General features: G+C 40.2%; 1 long non-coding RNA gene across 10 annotated transcripts in view; it reads right to left on the bottom strand.

The window, feature by feature from the left end:
• LOC128147328 (uncharacterized) overlaps positions 1–18405 on the bottom strand; it is a 135971-nt gene that overhangs the window by 7341 nt on the left and 110225 nt on the right. For 7 of the 10 annotated variants that reach the window (XR_008237001.1, XR_008236999.1, XR_008237004.1 and 4 more), the window contains 6 exons: positions 12791–12938; positions 12221–12284; positions 10138–10238; positions 3191–3388; positions 3074–3100; positions 131–1212 (listed from right to left, as the gene is read on the bottom strand). This is a non-coding gene — a long non-coding RNA (uncharacterized LOC128147328). The remainder of the gene's footprint in view (positions 1–130; positions 1213–3073; positions 3101–3190; positions 3389–10137; positions 10239–12220; positions 12285–12790; positions 12939–18405) is intronic. The other 3 variants (XR_008236997.1, XR_008237005.1, XR_008237002.1) reach the window with 3 other exon arrangements.

Here is an 18405-nt window from a genome sequence, read left to right as displayed (position 1 = left end):
CTTAACTTAATTGCAGCTGTACAGGTAGATGGAAATAGCTGTATGTTTTGAACGCTTTGGGACAGATCATAGGTGATTGCTTAGTTCAGGGATGGCCAATTGCATGCATCTCAGAATTATTTAACCTTACCTCCAATGCCAAGCTACAATGTGGCTCAGGGCAACGTGGAGACTCTGGTGTGCCACCCTAGGATCAGGGACAGGCGTGTATGGTCATGCCAGACTGAATAGATAACATCAAACCTGCAGGTGATAAAATTGCTGAGGAAACTAATACCTGAAACAGGAATAAACGAAGTAAAACTGCCAGCAGAATAGATTATTGACCACCCTGCCTTGTGTTTGAAAATTAATGCTACAAAGGGACAGAGAGCAATCCCACTCCCTCTCCAAGTGAATAAACCTGATAAAGGCAGGAGCTGCTAAACTTAAGATCTGTGGCCCTCAAGTGTGTGTTCGTGGTAATGCGTGTGGGAAACACCGAGGCAGGCAGGCGTGCTCTCAAACTGAAGGAGGTCGATGAGAAATCAGCGAGTGAGCGCAGGAAGCTGTCGCGCAGGGACCAGTGCGGAGTAGGGAGTGTAACACCAAAATAGCTTTGAAATGTGCAGGCTCCTGGAACGGCCCCAAAGCCCTATCACACCAGTTAAAGTAAAGCCTTTCACGATCCTGCCACCAAAGGCAGGGTGACAGCCCACAAGATTTCCAGCAGGGCTTTTGCCTTTGATCCAGTCTCCTTTATTATTGTATAAAGTCAGCTCATGTAGTGCAAACTGGGGCACAACTGAAATCCATCTCATTTTTTCAGTCAGGATGGTTATGGACTTAGATCTTCTGGGAAATTTCCGCTGAAAAGCCAGTGATAAGATTAGTACAGAAAGATTTGCACCTGTCTAGGTCAAATGCTACAGTGATGTCTCCTGCCACTGGCTGGTAGTCCGAAGGGAGCTGAAGATTATACAGCAAGCTTTAGGCAAAGGTGAAAAACATGAATGTCTCAACGACTAGAATAAGACACACTGCTAAAACTGGGGGTTTATGTCTTCAAAACAGCAGATAATATCTTCCCCAAATTTTTGGAGAGGACCAAATAGCAATACTTTTTCATGAGTTTCACCATGAGCACTCACGTTTTTAAATCCTCTGCAGCTGGAATCAGGTGTTAGTGCAAGAGATGTGGGCCTCATGACAAACTGCGGGTGGTCAGCTCCTCTGGAAAAAACAACAAAAAAGAAAATGTGGCTATATACAGTTTAAGGTTGTCCTGGTTTCAGCTGAGATAGAGTTGATTGTCTTCCTGGTAGCTGGTACAGTGCTATGTTTTGAGTTCAGTATGAGAAGAATGTTGATAACACTGATGTTTTCTGTTGTTGCTAAGTAATTTTTAGTCTAAAGTCAAGGATTCTTCAGCTTCTCATGCCCAGCCAGCGAGAAAGCTGGAGGGGTACAAGAAGTTGGGAGGGGACAGAGCCAGGGCAGCTGACCCAAACTGGCCAACGGGGTATTCCATACCATGTGACGTCACATCTAGTATATAAACTGGGGGGAGTGGGGGCAGGGGGATCGCTGCTCGGGGACTAACTGGCTGTTGATCGGCTGGTGGTGAGCAATTGCACTGCGCATCACTTGTGTATTCCAAACCTTTTATTATTACTGCTGTCATTTTATTAGTGTTGTTATTATCATTATTAGTGTCTTCTTTTTCTATTTTATTAAACCATTCTTATCTCAACCCATGAGTTTTACTTCTTTTCCTGATTTTCTCCCCCATCCCACTGGGTGAGGGGGGAGTGAGTGAGTGGCTGCATGGTGCTTAGTTGCTGGCTGGGGTTAAACCATGACAAAGGTATCAGAAAGCAAAGCATCACAACTTTTTTTTCTAACTATTACTTTACACAAGCTCCTCAATGATTTTGGGTCTGGCTCATGAATTTTGAAATGCTCTAAGCTGGACATATTCCCTGGTTACTTCTTGAGTGCTCAAAGGAATGTAAATCTGCCAGTTTTTATTGCTGGCTACCCACAAATTCAGGTAATTTATCAGAGCGTTATACACACTCCGCCAGGAGTCTGCCCTGTCATCTTTCTCACAGAATGTACTAGGGCAGCCACACATAACTGTTTACTCCTGTAGTTATTCTGTTGCAAGTAGCTAAACCTCCTTTGTATCCACAGATACATATTTTTAAAAAAAGAAAATTTGAGATACTTGAAACATCAACAGGACTATATACAAAGCCAGGTACAAATCTTTGATGTGAATGGACAAAACAAATCTTTCCATGACAGTCTTTCTACAATTCAAACTTTATCACGTTTTTCACTGATTCTTCCCTTGTGCTCCTAGTGGCAAATGTTTCTTCCTGGCAGAAGTTATCTTTCTGAATGGCTGGTACATACTAGCATAAACTCAGTCAGGAGGGTTTTAGCAACAACAAAATATCCAAATTGCCCTTCCAGCAACCCTCCAATGGACTGGGCCTTTGTACACACACTTCAGGCAAACACTGTGAACATTTTTTGCAAAACCAATTCCTTGGTAACCAAAAGAAAGGTGTGATGTGTAGCACAATTTGCCAATTATTGTTACTCTTGTCATGACATTTCCTCCCAGCTTACTTTTCATGTCGCCTCTAAATTTCCAAGAATCAACTTAATTAGCCATATTGAACAAAGACCCTCTGACCTGTGTAAACAGACACGGCTATAAAGCATCCTGATTTCTTCATCAGTGTTGCTTCTGTGCCACGCAAAAGACTGAGTTTACTAAGATACGCTCCTCTGTTGAGAAACACATTATCTAGGTTTCAGTGGTAGAGTAAGTGGTTTGCTGTAGCTCTTTGCTGGCTAGCAAGGCATTCCTTTAGTTGATAACAGTGGATTGCCAAAAGGCCTTTATTCTCTATATCCACACACTTAAGAAGAAAAATGTGTTATTCTGAACTGATATATTGGAAGAACTGTAATACTCACAGCAAGCCTTGGGTGTGACAAAGCTGTGGGCCACTGTATCAAATGTATCTCATTATTAGTAAATTGCCCAATGCTTAGACATTTAAGATAATCTTTTTACCACTTTCCCAGTCACAGAAGTCTCTTCCTGAAAAAAATTGACATTATAGCTATACCTGTGGGCAAAACCTTACATGCAAAATGCACAACCTGCAAATCCTACGGCCTTTACACATACACTGTGTCGAATGCAGGAAGCACTCATTGCACGCTGACCAGCAGTTTCAGCAGAAGCATCTTATCTTCATGCTGACATGCAGCATCTTGCTGGCAGAGCAGGAGGGATGCCTACACAGTCATGGTCCATGCCAACAGATGTGTACTGCTGCCAGTGGCACAACTTTCCCCAGGTCTGTCAATAAGGAAGAACTGACCTCTGTGAAAGGAGCAAGGAGAGTCCATTTCAAGAACAGGAGGGATCCAGATTTTTAATGAGGCACATTTCAGCAGCTACTTCAGCTGGACACTGTCTAGTGATCAAACTAAAGCACTGAAAGTTGGAAGATGGGCTTGCTCTCATCCCTGCCAGAGATGGAGGGGAAAAAAGAGAGGGAAATCAGTGAAACTTCTCACTGGTTCTATTTCCAAAATGTACCATAGAAATGTTTATTGACCTCAGGAAAGGTTGTGAGGTGTGTAACTAGAGTGTGTCAGCAGCTGAGTATCTTTATGTGGAAAGTGGCAGAGCCAAAGTGGATCTGTAAATGCTATTGAAGACAAAAGCACTCCAAAGAAATTTTCTTCACCCTTAGTTTATCAGAGAGTCATTTCCCATCTAGTGCCAATGTGAGCATCAAGGACACCCCCCTCCTTCCCCATTTCCATTGCTCTGGAGAAACAATTCAGGTGTAGAAGTCTTGCTTGGATAACTGCTAGAGAACAGAAAAAAGGAGCCAGACTTCCCAGAGAAACAATGTATTTACATAAGGTAACTTTAATTCATGTAACAAATCTACTTCATCAGCTTTCATTGAGGGTCCTGGTCTGGAGCTACAGATCTGTAAATAGCTCTATAGTGCTGTCAGTTTGTAACAGCTGATGTGGCAAAACTCTTCTTTCAAAAACAACAGTTAATTCTCCCTCTCTGGAGGATATTTTTTTCAAGTCAAAAAGGCAGCCCATCCATGTGGCTGCAAAAGAGGAGCTGAAATGTGTTTTCATTATTAAATGGCACCATCTGAAAGATTTTCTGCCTTTTACTGTCTTCAGAGTCTCCCTGAGGTCACCCGTCTCAGAGAGCGCCTGCACAGAAAGACAGTCTCAAAAAGATATTTCACATCTGCCAACTCTGCCTTCTGCATGGCAGAGGGGGACGTACTGAAGCACCTGTGCATTGGCTCCCCCCTCTGCCAGGGTAAGGAATGAGCGAAGCCACGCAGGTTTGTGCATGAAGAAAAGAGCATGAACAGGAGAGCCACTGACTGGCTCTGTCTTGCAGGGTGCTCTCTCAGAGCCCTTTGGCTATGCAGCTCCTGAAAATAAGCCAGGGCACGGTAGCTGCAAAAGGAGGCTGTTTGTCACGTGAACCAAAATGCTCTTCATATTCTGCAAACCCTGCAATGCCTCAGATTGTATGTTATAGACAGAGCTATGAGGCTACTTCTCAAAGCCTCTCTCATGGAGGGCCGGTGCTCTCAAAATACTTGTACCACGTCTTCCAGTGGCTCAGTCTGTTGCACTACCTGGTTCCAAAACCAGAAACGCTGTATCAAAGTGCCAGAGGAGAAAGAAAAACATTGTTATTATTCCCCCTCTATTGGTTTTGTTGAAAATATTTTGATAATGAAATTAAAATCTAATTATATAAAAGAGTTTGGTTTGATTAAGAAGTAGAAAATTGTGAAGCATAGGTATGGGAGTGTTAAGTTTGAAATGTAGTCATAGGAACTTAGGAACTTTAGAAAATGTACTATGTGTGACTATAAGAATTCAAGTATTGTCTAAAATCAGTTAACCACAGAAACATTTCAGCATTTAAGTGCCATAGGCTGTGCTTGAAATGGCCTTGGCTCATACTGAAGATTCACTTCAATTGCAGAGAGAGTCCATTCTGCTGTAACTGAGTATAGCTGCACTTATCCCTTGGAAGGCATCAGTCATCCTGTACAAGAGGAATGTCACATGCTGCATGCCTACCGCTTTAATGTGTCCCCATGTGTCTATATCTGAACAGCAACAGCAATACTACTGCTGACCTTTTCAAGCTAGAGTCCCACAAAGTTCACAGAAAGAAGGACCTGTATGTGACAGGAAAGCCTGTTACTTACTTTTGCATGCGTTATAGCATCCTGTCTTTCCTTGTTTTGCAGAAACCATGAGTGTTAACAAAATTTGGAAAAGGCAGAGTCTGACTGATTACATCCACACATCTCAAGTTCTGCTGCTGCCAGTTCTGGTCCACTCCTTTCTTTCCTGCTTTAGATTGTCATGCAAGTCTTTTGTGATAGTGTTTATGAAAGACATAAGGATGGACAAGTCTTAGGTAATGTTTTTTACATTTAAGTTTCATTGAAGTTTCAGCTTACTTGATTTTGAAATTCATGCTAAAGACAATCTGATAAGAGACAAAGGCATCCATTGCTTACTGTCAGTATTTCATACTAGAGCAAATTATTGCAGGACAGGGTTTGAAACAGCTCACATCTTCCTGAAGCGTTGAAACTGTTTGATAGCTCCTCACCTCTGTGAAACTCTTGCCGAAATCTGGAATAAAACTCCTTAACAGCAATGAGAAGTTAAGAAGCAGGCACTCCTTTATTGCAGCGCTGGGCACACGGGGGATCACACGGGGGATCGCTCCACCTATCGTGTGCATCTGTCTGGTTTAACTATGCAGGTTAAATGCACACCTGTTATACATATTCACTAGATTTCCGAGAAATGTTATACATAATCATTAGTTTTCCTGGAAACTATTAACATATGTAAATGTCCTTTACGCAAGCGCAGTGAAGGTCTCTGGTGGTCTTCAGAAGCCCTCTGGTGGTCTTCCATAGTCTTCCTCACTTGTCCGCTATTTTACCCTCCTCAGGTGATTCTGCGCAGTACTTTTCTCACCACCATCTATATTAGTTTACATAAAAATGCATACTATGTCTATTCTTAAATTTAACCTTTCTAATAATTGGTCCTTCAGTCACACCATCTTATTAATATTCTTATGTTAAAACAATCATTGGTTAATCTCACTTAACTCTACTGATTGGAATCCTCGATAATTAGATCGAGGTGGGAAGGGTAAGGGGTTTCCAGGCAGCAAACTGGTGTCCATAACGGTTTCCCTAGTTTCCTAAAACAAAACACTACAAACCAACAAATCTTTGTCAAAGTTTCTGTGGTTAACTGATTTTAGACAATACTTGAATTCTTATAGTCACACATAGTACATTTTCTAAAGTTCCTAAGTTCCTATGACTACATTTCAAACTTAACACTCCCATACCTATGCTTCACAATTTTCTACTTCTTAATCAAACCAAACTCTTTTATATAATTAGATTTTAATTTCATTATCAAAATATTTTCAACAACAGCACATCAGAATTTTGGGAATGCTGAGTCTGGAGCTTGGCGTGGTGACACCAGGACTGTTACAAGATTATTTCTGACATGATGACAGAGAAATACGAAGTTAAAAGTTAAAAATAGCTTGTGCAATAGCTAAAGCAGAACCATTTTAAATGCATGACGTTCCTGCCCCCCCAAAAAATGTCTGCTGCACTCTGCTATGCCTGTGCCTACATTCACTTCACATTAACACCAAGTGCAGCACTTGGATCACTGACATTTGTGCAGGGATATCTCAGCCTATTTGCTACAGGATGTGTTCCCTGGAATCAGCTCTCAGTTACTACAAAAAAAGGATACACAACAGAGGCAGCAATAAGAAAGTTTGCAAAATTGGCTTAATTTTGCTTCATTTTATAGGATGTTTTTAGAACACTTTTAGAGGCTGTTGAATTATGGGTAACATTTGTATAACATTTTGCATAAATAATCAGCCAGGATTTAATTGCCAGCAGTGGTGAAATCTCCACTGCTCCAGTGATGGTATTTATTACTTGATTCTCGGTATCTTTACCCACATACCCCACATCAAGCTTAGTGGAGGCTTGATGCAGAGAACAAATCTTCAAGGATTTGTTGAACTCTCCTTGTCCTAGTTTACATAAGTTAAATGTTAGGGTTAACTACGATCCCTGAATATGCCTCAGCTCCTTAGATGATAACCATCTTCATCTGAGATTGCCACCCCCCCCACCCCCACCCCCCCGCATGTCCCGTACACACACACACACACAGAGCTACAACCAGGGCCATGGGCACAGACATGAGCAAGGGTACTAGGGTACTTTTTCAGCCTTATTTCTGGAAGGATCACCTGGCAAAGACAAATAGTGTTATTATCAGGAGATCAGTTTTGCCATAGGTACCAACATCATTCAAGGAAGAGACAGTTTTCTGAAACATCAATGCTCAAGCAAACAGCAGCCACTTTAATAGGAGCTAAATAGAATAACAAATTCTCCAACTTTCTTCAACAGGTATATAGGAAAAAAAATCCCTATCTCCATCTCCATTCTCCTTTCCTTCTCCATACTTTTGGTTTCCCCAAAGGCTGTCAAAAGGAACAACATATCAATCTTGTTTGCCTCAGTTTTCAAGCCCAAGCTTTTTCTAGCTGCTCAGAATTAGACAAATCATCTGGCCTTAGAGGTTTACTCCAGCATTTTCCTGACAAAAATACATGGTCACATAAAGGTATTAGCTTGCTCCTTTCTTTCCTCCCAATATGTGGCATCTGTAGAAGATGGTGTGCTGATCTCATTACCTTGCAAGGTAAAAATTGATACACAATATAAGGCAAGCACAGGTAGTGGCACCTTTGCAAAATAAAGACAGCTCCTTTGCTTTTCAGCAATAGCATTCCTTTGTTACCATAAAAGCCTGGACTGCCAACATTTACATGTGATCTAATTCCCGATCAAGCCTGTCTCAGATTCCCTGGCTGTTTCGATTACCAGTGACCAGAAGAAAGGAAAGGGCAGGATGGGTGAGTTGTCTGCCAGTAGCAGAAATACAGATTCTTTCTTTCTCTCCCTTAAAAGAAGAAGGATTTGTTGGGCTGGATTTTCATTTCCTTTCCCTTTTTATTCAGAGTGACAGTTATTTGATCCTATGTGGCATGTCAACAGTTTGGATAAACTAATGTATACTGCTAGGGCTATATTTATGGCAGGAATATCTCCTCATGAAAAGCATAGGTTAGAGACTCACTGCCTAAACTATTACAAAGTATTTTCTTTATGACCTTAGCAGTAATGTTTATTTTAGCTTGGGGGGGGTTGCTTGGTTTTGTTTTCACAGGCATCTGATTGCAAGTCCCCAGGAAAGTTCTCAATTAAGAATCCATACACTGGATCATTCAGTCTCTGCCCAAATCTGGAAAGACCCTGTTAGAGGCTAATTCATGCTTCCTTATCTGCTGAGATTATTACAACACACCAAAATCTCTGCCGATTCACAGACAGTACAAACACTGCAGCTGTAGTGTATGGATAGCCCCCCCCCCCAAAAAAAATTACAAGAGAAATACAATAGTTTTCCATTAACTACTGAATTTTATCCAACCTCAAATACTTCCAGAAAGTGGCACTTGGTCCATATATATCTCAAAGCATTAGACTGCTAATACCAGCTCCAGTTCTACTTAATACACTACAGCTGTCCCCAGTACCTCCAGTAACTACCATCCATTTTCTTGTACATTTGCATGACCACACATGATGCCCAGCTCTCCTTACCCAAACACTGACTTATTGTCACACCAGCTTGGAGTTCTTCTCCATATGTTCCTGTTCTAAGCCCTCCTTGGAGAGATATCAGCTGGAAAAGTAGGACTATGTGCCTTTCACCCAAGTGAAGATGACATGTTTCCTCCTCCTGCCAGAAGTATGGCTAAAATATAAAATGTTGGAGTTGTCTATCTCTGTATATCTTTCCTGCACTCAAACATCTCTTGTCATTTCATTCACTTAAGAAAATCATTGCTTCAAATAATATGTCCTTCATTTTTTGAAGTGAACTTAATACTAGACTGATGGATCAACAGACTGACTCCTTTTCTCTTTTTCCAGAAAACAGATAAAAATGGCAGTGGCATCACATCACCTACTGCCCTTCAGTGCTTGCTGGCCAACACCACCATCATTACATTTCCAAGACCACCATCACTAGATTTCCAGGCTTATCACTTCAGTTTTTTGCTTCCTTGGTGAGATTAAGACTAAATGAATGCCATGAATCCTATTCTGTAGACACTTATCTGCCAGGAACATGAAGAGGACTCACTTCCCCAGAATGACACAAGACAATAATCACTGTTGGAAGCAAATTCAGGAGGAAAACATGTTTACGGACCATTAGCAATTTTCTGAGCCATCCTTGCAAAGATTTCTTTGTAGGAAGAACAATGGATGAAACACAGAAACAGGCAAGGACTGTAGTTGTCAGATTGAAAGGATGCAGATAAGGACCAGGGCTTTCTTCTTTTACAGGGTGAGAGCATGCGAACTGGTGGAGTTTTGAATATATCTGTTGGAAAGGACAGAACTACTACAGAACTATTATTACAGAACTAGTACAGAACTATATCTGTATTGAAGGGGAGGGGAATGCTGGTAGGAAGGTAAAGGGTGGCTAAAAATAAAACAGTAATTCTGTTTTTCAGTCAGGAAGAAAAAAGAGAAAAATGTCTGTTCCTATTCTACTCAGCAAATCAAAGACAGTGATTTATAATCAGAATAACAGGCCCAGTTTCTAATCTGCCCAGTTCCTCCCTTGCTGTAAGTCTACACCTGATCTGTCAGCAGCAGAGATGAAAGTGATTGATCTGTGACTTTGTTGGCATAATAAATGTTAGTGTATACAAATGAGGATTGCTGTTATCATCGGCTACCTCAAATCGTACCAGCTATATATATGACTATAAACACTGACAATTTCGTTATTCTCTGTCCCCTGCTTGGAACCCCTGGCTGCCTGCAAGGGATTGCAAGGAAAATGAGAGGGGCTGCATGTCTTGGTGAGAGGAAGGGAGGTAGACCAACACAGACACAACCTTACCATTTGATATTGCTGGTGCTTTTCATTCCTTTTTTGTAATGGCTTTCAAGAGCTAAGCATTTCCCTTCTGTGCCTCTGCCACAAGCTAGTACACCACCAGCCTTAAAAAGAGAGGAATTTGATTTTATTTAAGCAACAAAATATTTTCCATCCAAAAGTACAGTCCATATTCTTCTGAACTTTCGACATCCTGCCTTCCTTTTCACTGCTTTCCTTCTCTCCCCTTCAGGCCTTTCCCTTTTCTGAACCTCCACCTGTTCTGTCTTGCCTGGAGCCTTTGAAAAAAACAGCTGGACTCCCTTTAAAAGCCATTCTCAGTCAGAAGAGCATGCATTTCATCAATATTTACTGCAGTTCATATTTCCACAAAAAATTCTAAATGAACAGGACACAAAACTCCATAAAAGCAGAGTCAAATGATGCGTATTTCCTGTTGCTATTTAAAAGATGAAAGCAGAAAACAGCTCAAAATTAACCCCCCAGTTCCCCTCCAATATGAGTGTTTTAAAAAAACCCCAAAGTATAACAGCAATAACAACAGAGAGATACCATTGTTTCAAATCTTTTATTTCCCTCATTCTTTTTTTATTCTTTTCTTTTTCTTTTGTGTTTTGGCAGCTCTGAATAATTCTGTACCCTGGAATCGTTCTGCAGGCTGTTAATGTCTGTGACCTTTTACATCAATAACAGCTCTACTTTCCAGTCATTTCTTGAAGTGCTACCTAATATGAATTTAACATGACTAAGGCAGCCTCCTACACACACAGGCACATACACACTCACCCCTTTCTGTGATATGCAGAAGCATGCTTCATCCCATACATATACAAAAAAAATGTCACTTCATCAGAGAGGTATATGCCTTGTAAATAACTGTGTTTCATGACAATGGGGAACAACCATCTATATTACAAACTTCCCAAGTTCTCTTGGGGAAATAAAAGGACTGATGTTACAGTGGGATGATTTAATTATATAAGAAAATAATATCTCATTAAGTCTAAGCCATTGTGGGGTTCTGCTTTGAGTTAGCTCTGCTGCTGCTTTTACTTTTTAAGAGTGTGTAAAGAACCCATATGTGATCAAACGGATATCAAGAGCATTCTCCAACTCTATGATAAAATGCATGCATATATCAAGAGTGTCTCTAGTTCCTTTTAGATTCATTTAATCAAAGAGGTTAATAGACTGGAGTCTAGTTATCAGCCGCACAGCCTTGCTACAACAGTCTCCCATGACGGAAACAAATGGCAGATATCCCGTTGCAAAACAGATGGATAAAGTGGGCAGCAGATATGCAGGATGAAAGGACTTAAAAGCAGATGCTTTTAAGAGCCCTTTAGGCCCATGCACAATTTCAAGGTATACCTTTCTTCACTTCAGAGCCAAATATTGGTCAAAAGAGTTTGCAGAAGGTTTCTTTTTAAACAAGTTAAATGAATTGCCTCAACAGGTCAAGAATTACCCAGCTTAACTCCTGACTATGATTTATGCTGTTTAGAACTCAAAGTTAAGTTCCTCAATGTTGTTACTCCATTTAGAATTAGAAATGAGATGTTAAAACAAGCTGTACAGATACACTGAACTCCAGCAATGCCTAAAAGCAGACATGAATATTGTAGAGCAGTAAGTGCCTGTGTAAGCTTCCTTTGGAAAAAACCATAGATTTAGGGACTCCAAAGTTTTCTTCCTGTATCTGACTTAGCTAATGTCCCTTGCCAGCTGCCATCAGACATTAACTTCTTTCAGAAAATTTTTTGGGTCTCTATTTCTCTTGGTTCAGGCTTTTCATTTTTTTCCAGTCACACAGACCAATGAGCAGGGCCTTCTGGACAATTTCCTCTGAAATCCATTTGTCAGGAAAAAATGAGTTTCTGACAAAACAAAACGTTTCAAGAAATTTGTCTTAGTCATGGTATATGTCGAATGCTCATAAATATCTGTTCAATTAAATTCTTTTTAGATGAAGCTCTTCATATTCTCTGATGAGAAGCTGACAATTTGCAAGGCAAATGAAGATAAAAATTGTTCTGGCCTGGTTTCTGTTTATATTTTTCTTGGAAAAATCCCTCATCACACACACCTGTAACAAATTGCCTGTCTTATCAGGGACCCACAGTAATAGGGAAAGCAGACCTGATGTCCTCCTGGAAAAAAAAGAAATTGCTCCTTCCTATAATAAAGTCTTTTTAAGCCGGGAATAAGGGAGGGAACATGATGAATGCAGGGGACCATTTTAAGGTTCTTGAGAACTCCTGAGCTCCTGAGAATGAGTGATCCAGTCAGAAACCCATCTTTCAAAGTGGAAGATGACTGTGATTTTTCATACTGTATATATGGTACCTTGCACAATGACGGTTCTTCATCTCAAAATTGTTATAATATAAATTGTGAATAATATAACCCAGGACTGTTGTTTTTAAATAACTCAGCTCCTTCCAATCACCTACTGCAGAGTACACTTCACTTTGAAGTTAGTGATTTGAGACTAGCCCAGGTAAGGAGCTACCGCTAACTAAAAGCTGCTTGACAGTCACATTTCAACTCCTGGGGAACAAATACTGGAATTATTCAAATCACCACCATAAACAGTTGCTCTTCCGTCATGTTATACCTGACAGGAAAAGGCCTGGATACCTCTGAAAGCTGGTACCTCAGAAATACCAATCCATCCATATGGCTTGGTGCGCGCTGGTTTGGCAGAGCAATGTGGGGATATTAGCACATCTGCTGTCTGTCTTGCACTTGTTTTAGAGAGAGAAGCACAACTCTCTGTTGATGTATTCATGAGAACTAACACACTGCAAAAAAAAAGAAACTTAAAAAAATGTAGATTTGTTTTGCTGTATCCAATATGTTCTTGTCTCTTGTCTAAAAAACCCATCTGGTCTAAAAATATGCAGCACCTGTGTAAATTTTTATGTATTGAAGCCTGAAGTGCTAAATATTCCTTGTTGTAAAAATAAGTCATGGATATTAAGGGGAAAATTTTTTTTACGTTTGCAAATTGATGTACCTCTGACTTTACTGTACACGCATTTTCTGGATTCTTCACTGAAAGGGTTTTCACACAAAGATGGGCATGCTGGACAGAGGAGATAAATGAAAAGGATCAAAAAATGGACAAAGGACTTATCGGCACACTTCGCCTATCTCAGTCATAGCCTTCTTTACAACTGTCCAAGCTGAGCTCCTCCAGCTCTTTTCTGATGGAGGAAAACATTATTCTCCATCTTTCCAAAAGATAGCTGAGTCACAGAGCAAAGAAGGAAATGAAATACTGCAGAAGTAGTCTACAACTCAGCTATACACCAACAAATCCCAGTTAGTGATGATGCTAAATATGCATTTTTTCCTATCCCAACCAAGTGCTATGTCTCTTGCTCTTTTCACTGCTGTACTTTCAAATGTCAGAGAACCGTAGCAGAACATTGGTATCTAAGATCTTGCTTCTAATCTTCAGAATAAAAGAATGGAGAGAATGAATGGATGGTCTTGAGGTCACTGGCATAACATCCTGAGCTGTAAAAACAAACTCAAACCACACCTGTTTACTACCCTAAAGTATGCTATTACAGCAGGACATAGTGAAAACGTGCCCATTTCCTAGCTGGCTAAGATGCAGTTTATGATTCAATTATCTGTTTTCAAAACATAGCATAAAATGCTACTGTGATGTATATAATCTGTGTTTTAATGTCTCAAAGCAAAGAATAAAATCCACTTTGAGTTTTAATGATTATTATGCAATTGTAATGATTGCATTAAAAAAGAGACATAAAGACTGTGAAGTCTGAAGTCTGCCAGGGTACATGAAGATACCACCTATGGCTGGAAACCAGCTCAGCCTCCTACTGTAAACTCTACCCATGCAGAGCCTGGGATTCTCTACATTACTTTGCCGTTTGTTAAGATGATCATCCAGACTTCTACAGTCAGAAAACACACTTGAGTGCTCCGAAGAAGGGATGAGAAGACCCTTCTCACATGGACTTACAGGTCTTCTGCTGTTGCTCATAAGGGGAATCACGTAGTTATTGTTCTGCTCTATTTCTAGTGGAAACAGTTTTCAATTAACTCACCAGGTAATCCTGTGCAAGGTCAAGTAAGCCAAGAGTAGATGAAAGACCTAGATAAAGGGTGGAAGAGCAAGGGTAAAAGTCATCTTTAGTATCCTGCTCAACCAAGCTATTCCAATGCTGCAGTAGGATTTAAATAAATCAACATAATCACTCTGCTTATCTTCATTGCAGTTAATCATTGGATTTCTAAGGCAGCATCACTTTGTTACTTAGTATTTTTGTGACTCTTCACCTTCCTCGTTTACTGATCTGTTATAAATTAAACACAGCTTGGGGGGCTGCCTGTTCCTAAAGGTTCTTTGTTATGCAATTCTTCATAATTTCAAGTTTTGAAACACAAAGTACATGTTAAAATTCAATTAGAATGACAAACGAATCATGAGAAAATCTAATGGTATAAAACAAATTTGAAAGCTTAAACAATTTCCAATTTACAGTCATATTGTATAATCTAATGCAGCTCACCTTGCCAAATGGCGCCATTAGCATTTAAACTTCAGAAGAACACCATATGCAGTGAAAGGATATTGATTACTACCCACTACTGGAAGGAAAATTAAAGCTAAGAAAGGTGTGACAGTTCTGGATGAGGTGTGCTTGCAATCACCTTAACCCAGACTCAGGGACTAAGAAGGTCATCTCTGTATGGCTGGAGCTGTTCTCTCACTGGTAATGTATATGCAAAACAAAATGATACCAGATCCCTTTGTAAAGACCACTATAAATTCATTACAGATAAGTAAATAAATTGCACCATTTTATCTCTTCACCCACCTCTGAACAGACTTTCCAGACGCAACAGGACAAGCTAGGGAAGTCTTTCTGGGTGCAGGTCTCAGAACAGAAAAGGGAGACGTGTTGATTTGCTATGCCCAGAAGTCAAAAGACTTTTCACTTCAAGAGATATTTGAGAAGAGGAACTGAGGGAGGTGATAGAGGAGAGAGTTTAAGTGGAAAGATAAGAGCAAAGGAACTAGGAAAAAATGTAATGATTGCATTAAAAAAGAGACATTAACCTGTAAAGTGAGTGTTGAACATGAGTTTAGTGCATATAAAAAAATAGTATTCAATCATCTGGGCAAAAGTGGGAAAGAGGGAGGAGAAGCAAAGAACTGAATAAGCACAGAGAGGAGGACTGAAACATAAACGGGACAGGGATTGGGAGGGAATGAACGCTAAAAAACAGTACAAGAGAAGCAACCAAGGACTGCACTGCTGAGGTCAGACTGGCAAACATATGGATTTAGCATAGTCTGAGGTTTTATTCTGGTGCTGTGCTGCTGTAATTAGAATCAGCTCTCTAACAATTATGCTACTATAGCTGTGGCTAAACATAAATGCCTACAATTTAAGCAGTTTCAACACAATGTGTGCATGAAGTAAAGGACAGTTATGGGAGTTTTTAAACTTTCAGGACACCTGTCAAAGCAACTTTGCTCAGGGGTCAGTACCAGTGATGAATAAACTTGACCAAGTTTAGATACAAGTTCTTAACTTTGATGGAGCTGAAAAACAAGGCTATATATTTTAATGTTGTAAGTAAGTCCTGTAGATGTTCTTACAGCTCCTGTTCACCCACTTTCAAAATGTTGTCTTGCTGGCAGAAACTTGTAAACATGCACGGATCAAGTTCAGAATTAATTACTAATCTTTAACACATTGTTGCATTAACGGGTAAAGAAGTTTGGCAGAAAATAAACTCCCTTGCATTCCAGCTTATCCTCAGATGTCAGAGGGGCTGGGGGCGGCTAGATTTAATTTCTGAGTGATGTTCAGTTCAACACTATAAGTCCAGTCACATTGAATATGTTGAACTATCACGATGACGGATGCACTTTCAGCTTAGCTGCATTCAACGCACTAGGTTTACCAGACTTAGGGATTTTGGTTGCGTTAACGAACTGTCACAACTAGAATAATGAGCAGCACAGTTTATTAAAGCAACAGTATAGGTTCTTTTGGATTGCCAGTGATAAATACACTGTCTGCAAAGCACGTGCAAATAATAATACAGTCGACTACAAACACACTAAATTATGGAAAAACTCTATAGAGATTTCTAAGTTTCCTGGGAAAGCACTCCCTCAGTAAAACTGAGGGTTCGAATCTTACCCAATAGGCGTCCCTATGGGAGGGAAGGCAGGTTCAGCCTGTCGACTGATCCCAGAAGTAAGCACTGTCCTCCCAACTTGTCTATGATGGTATCTTCCCTAACATTCCTCCTCTCTTAAATCCTTTTGTATTTTCTTATTTTTAGGTGGAGCTTGAGTAACTCTAGTCATACATACCTTTATTATGATTGGTGTAAAACCTCCTCACTTTACTTTTAAAGGTATATGCTAGAGAAAATTCAGAGCGCATGCTCAGTGAGGGGTGGTCGCACCTTGAAGGCAGGTAGCTTTTGGGATGGAGGTGTGTTTTGGTATTATAATGAGATTATAATGAGCAAAGTTCACTCAGAGAACATGATTTAGTGTGTCACTACTCCAGAACTGGGCACTTATGATATAAATCAGAAGTAAGGCCATCGTGTTGACAGAACCCCATTGTTTCACCTCCTTGCTTCAGTGGATTCAATGCAGGGACCTTCCATTCTTGTTTGAGTAGTTCCAGTTCCCTGTCCCTGTGGTGATATCACAAAGCCTGGCCGCGGTGTCTCCACTGTGCTCCACCCTCCGTGTTGTTTCTCTTAGAGTAAGCATACCAAGCTCCCCTGGTGTTGCTAACATCTAAGGTTGCAGGTTATGTTGCTTAGGGAATTATTATGGAACAGATTTATTGCATATCCACTGCATTCCACCCTGAAGGTTTACCTTCCCTTAAGAGGGGTGGGGTGTCATATCAATAAGTTACCTCCAGCAATCATTCCACACACATATTTGAGCGTAAGTTGAGGAATTTAAGAAAGATCATTATTTTTTGCTTTGAAAATGTTACATTTCAGAATTAAAGCTAACTGACATTGAGGTAGATTCTATAATGCTGCTCTTCCAAAAGGGAAAGAATAGAAAGGTATCGAGAAATCCAATAGGAAGGAACTATCTTTAAAAAAAAAAAAAAAGGCAAAAGAGACATTGGTACTTATTTACTTGTTCCGTTTGCATAGCAATATTGCACAAATACCTTGCAGAACAGTATGCAAGCTTCCAGAAACACATTAAACCTTGATTCTCCAAACTTCTCACCTAATTGCTTAAAGGAAATGTCCCTAGCAGCCAACTGAGACTGAACATCTGGAAGGTGAATGCTTGATTCATAGGTGGATCCTGAAGCCACGGCTGCAGGATGTTGTAGAAATGGCAGATGACATTTTCATGCTCTGCTTCTGCAACACTCATTCCTGCCCTTTGAGGGGCTGCATTGTTAGCAGACCGTAAAGGTTGTGCCTGAATGTCTTTGGTTGTGAATGAGGACTTCTAGATCAATACTGGACCATTAGAACAGATTGCAGAATTGGTCATGTGCATATTCTAGAGCAAACCAGAGGCAATAAAAATCACATAGACACTTTTTACACAGAATTTAAATCTAACCTGGCATTTAGGAAACACAATAAAACTGCACAATGCTTTCTCTTTCTGGGACTCTTATTCAAATTGTAAACTGATTTTTATAAAGATCTCACAGCCACAATGCAATCTGGCATGACTGACAGTCTTAGCACATAGAAATGCTTCATGTCCATTGTGCAGCTGAGCTGTCTTTGAAGAGTTGTGTACAGGCTCAGAATTTAAACAGCTAGAGGTGTCATGAAATCTGATGCATTGGTCAAGTGTGTGTACCTGAGTGTTTGTGCCCACATGAGTGTGTGCATCATTAGAAAAGTTGAGGACATTGCACAGTGGGATTATTGTGGTTTAGAAATAGGAAAGCTGTACAAGGGACATTCCTGCCCAAACCATGATTGTTCAGACTACATGAACAATCAAACCCAACTGCCATTCAGTTCCTAACATTAACTGTAAGAAAAACTTTGAAATCACTGAAGAATTTTTCCAGCTTTTGCTACTACACTCCTCTCTGTGCTAAGACCCTCTAAGTTTAAGACAACCTTCTTGCCATAACAACAATGCAAAATACCTGACTCATCCCTCATATAGAATGTGCATTTGAGTCCATATTCCATCTGTCCTGGTCATTCTATTTCATTTCTTCCTCAGCATGACAAATGAGGAAGCTGAAACAT

This window comes from Harpia harpyja, chromosome 10 (genome assembly GCF_026419915.1).
Source record: "Harpia harpyja isolate bHarHar1 chromosome 10, bHarHar1 primary haplotype, whole genome shotgun sequence".
NCBI lineage: Eukaryota > Metazoa > Chordata > Aves > Accipitriformes > Accipitridae > Harpia > Harpia harpyja.
Note: the sequence above shows the minus strand (reverse complement) of the source record. Positions and strands in the feature narration are given on the sequence as shown.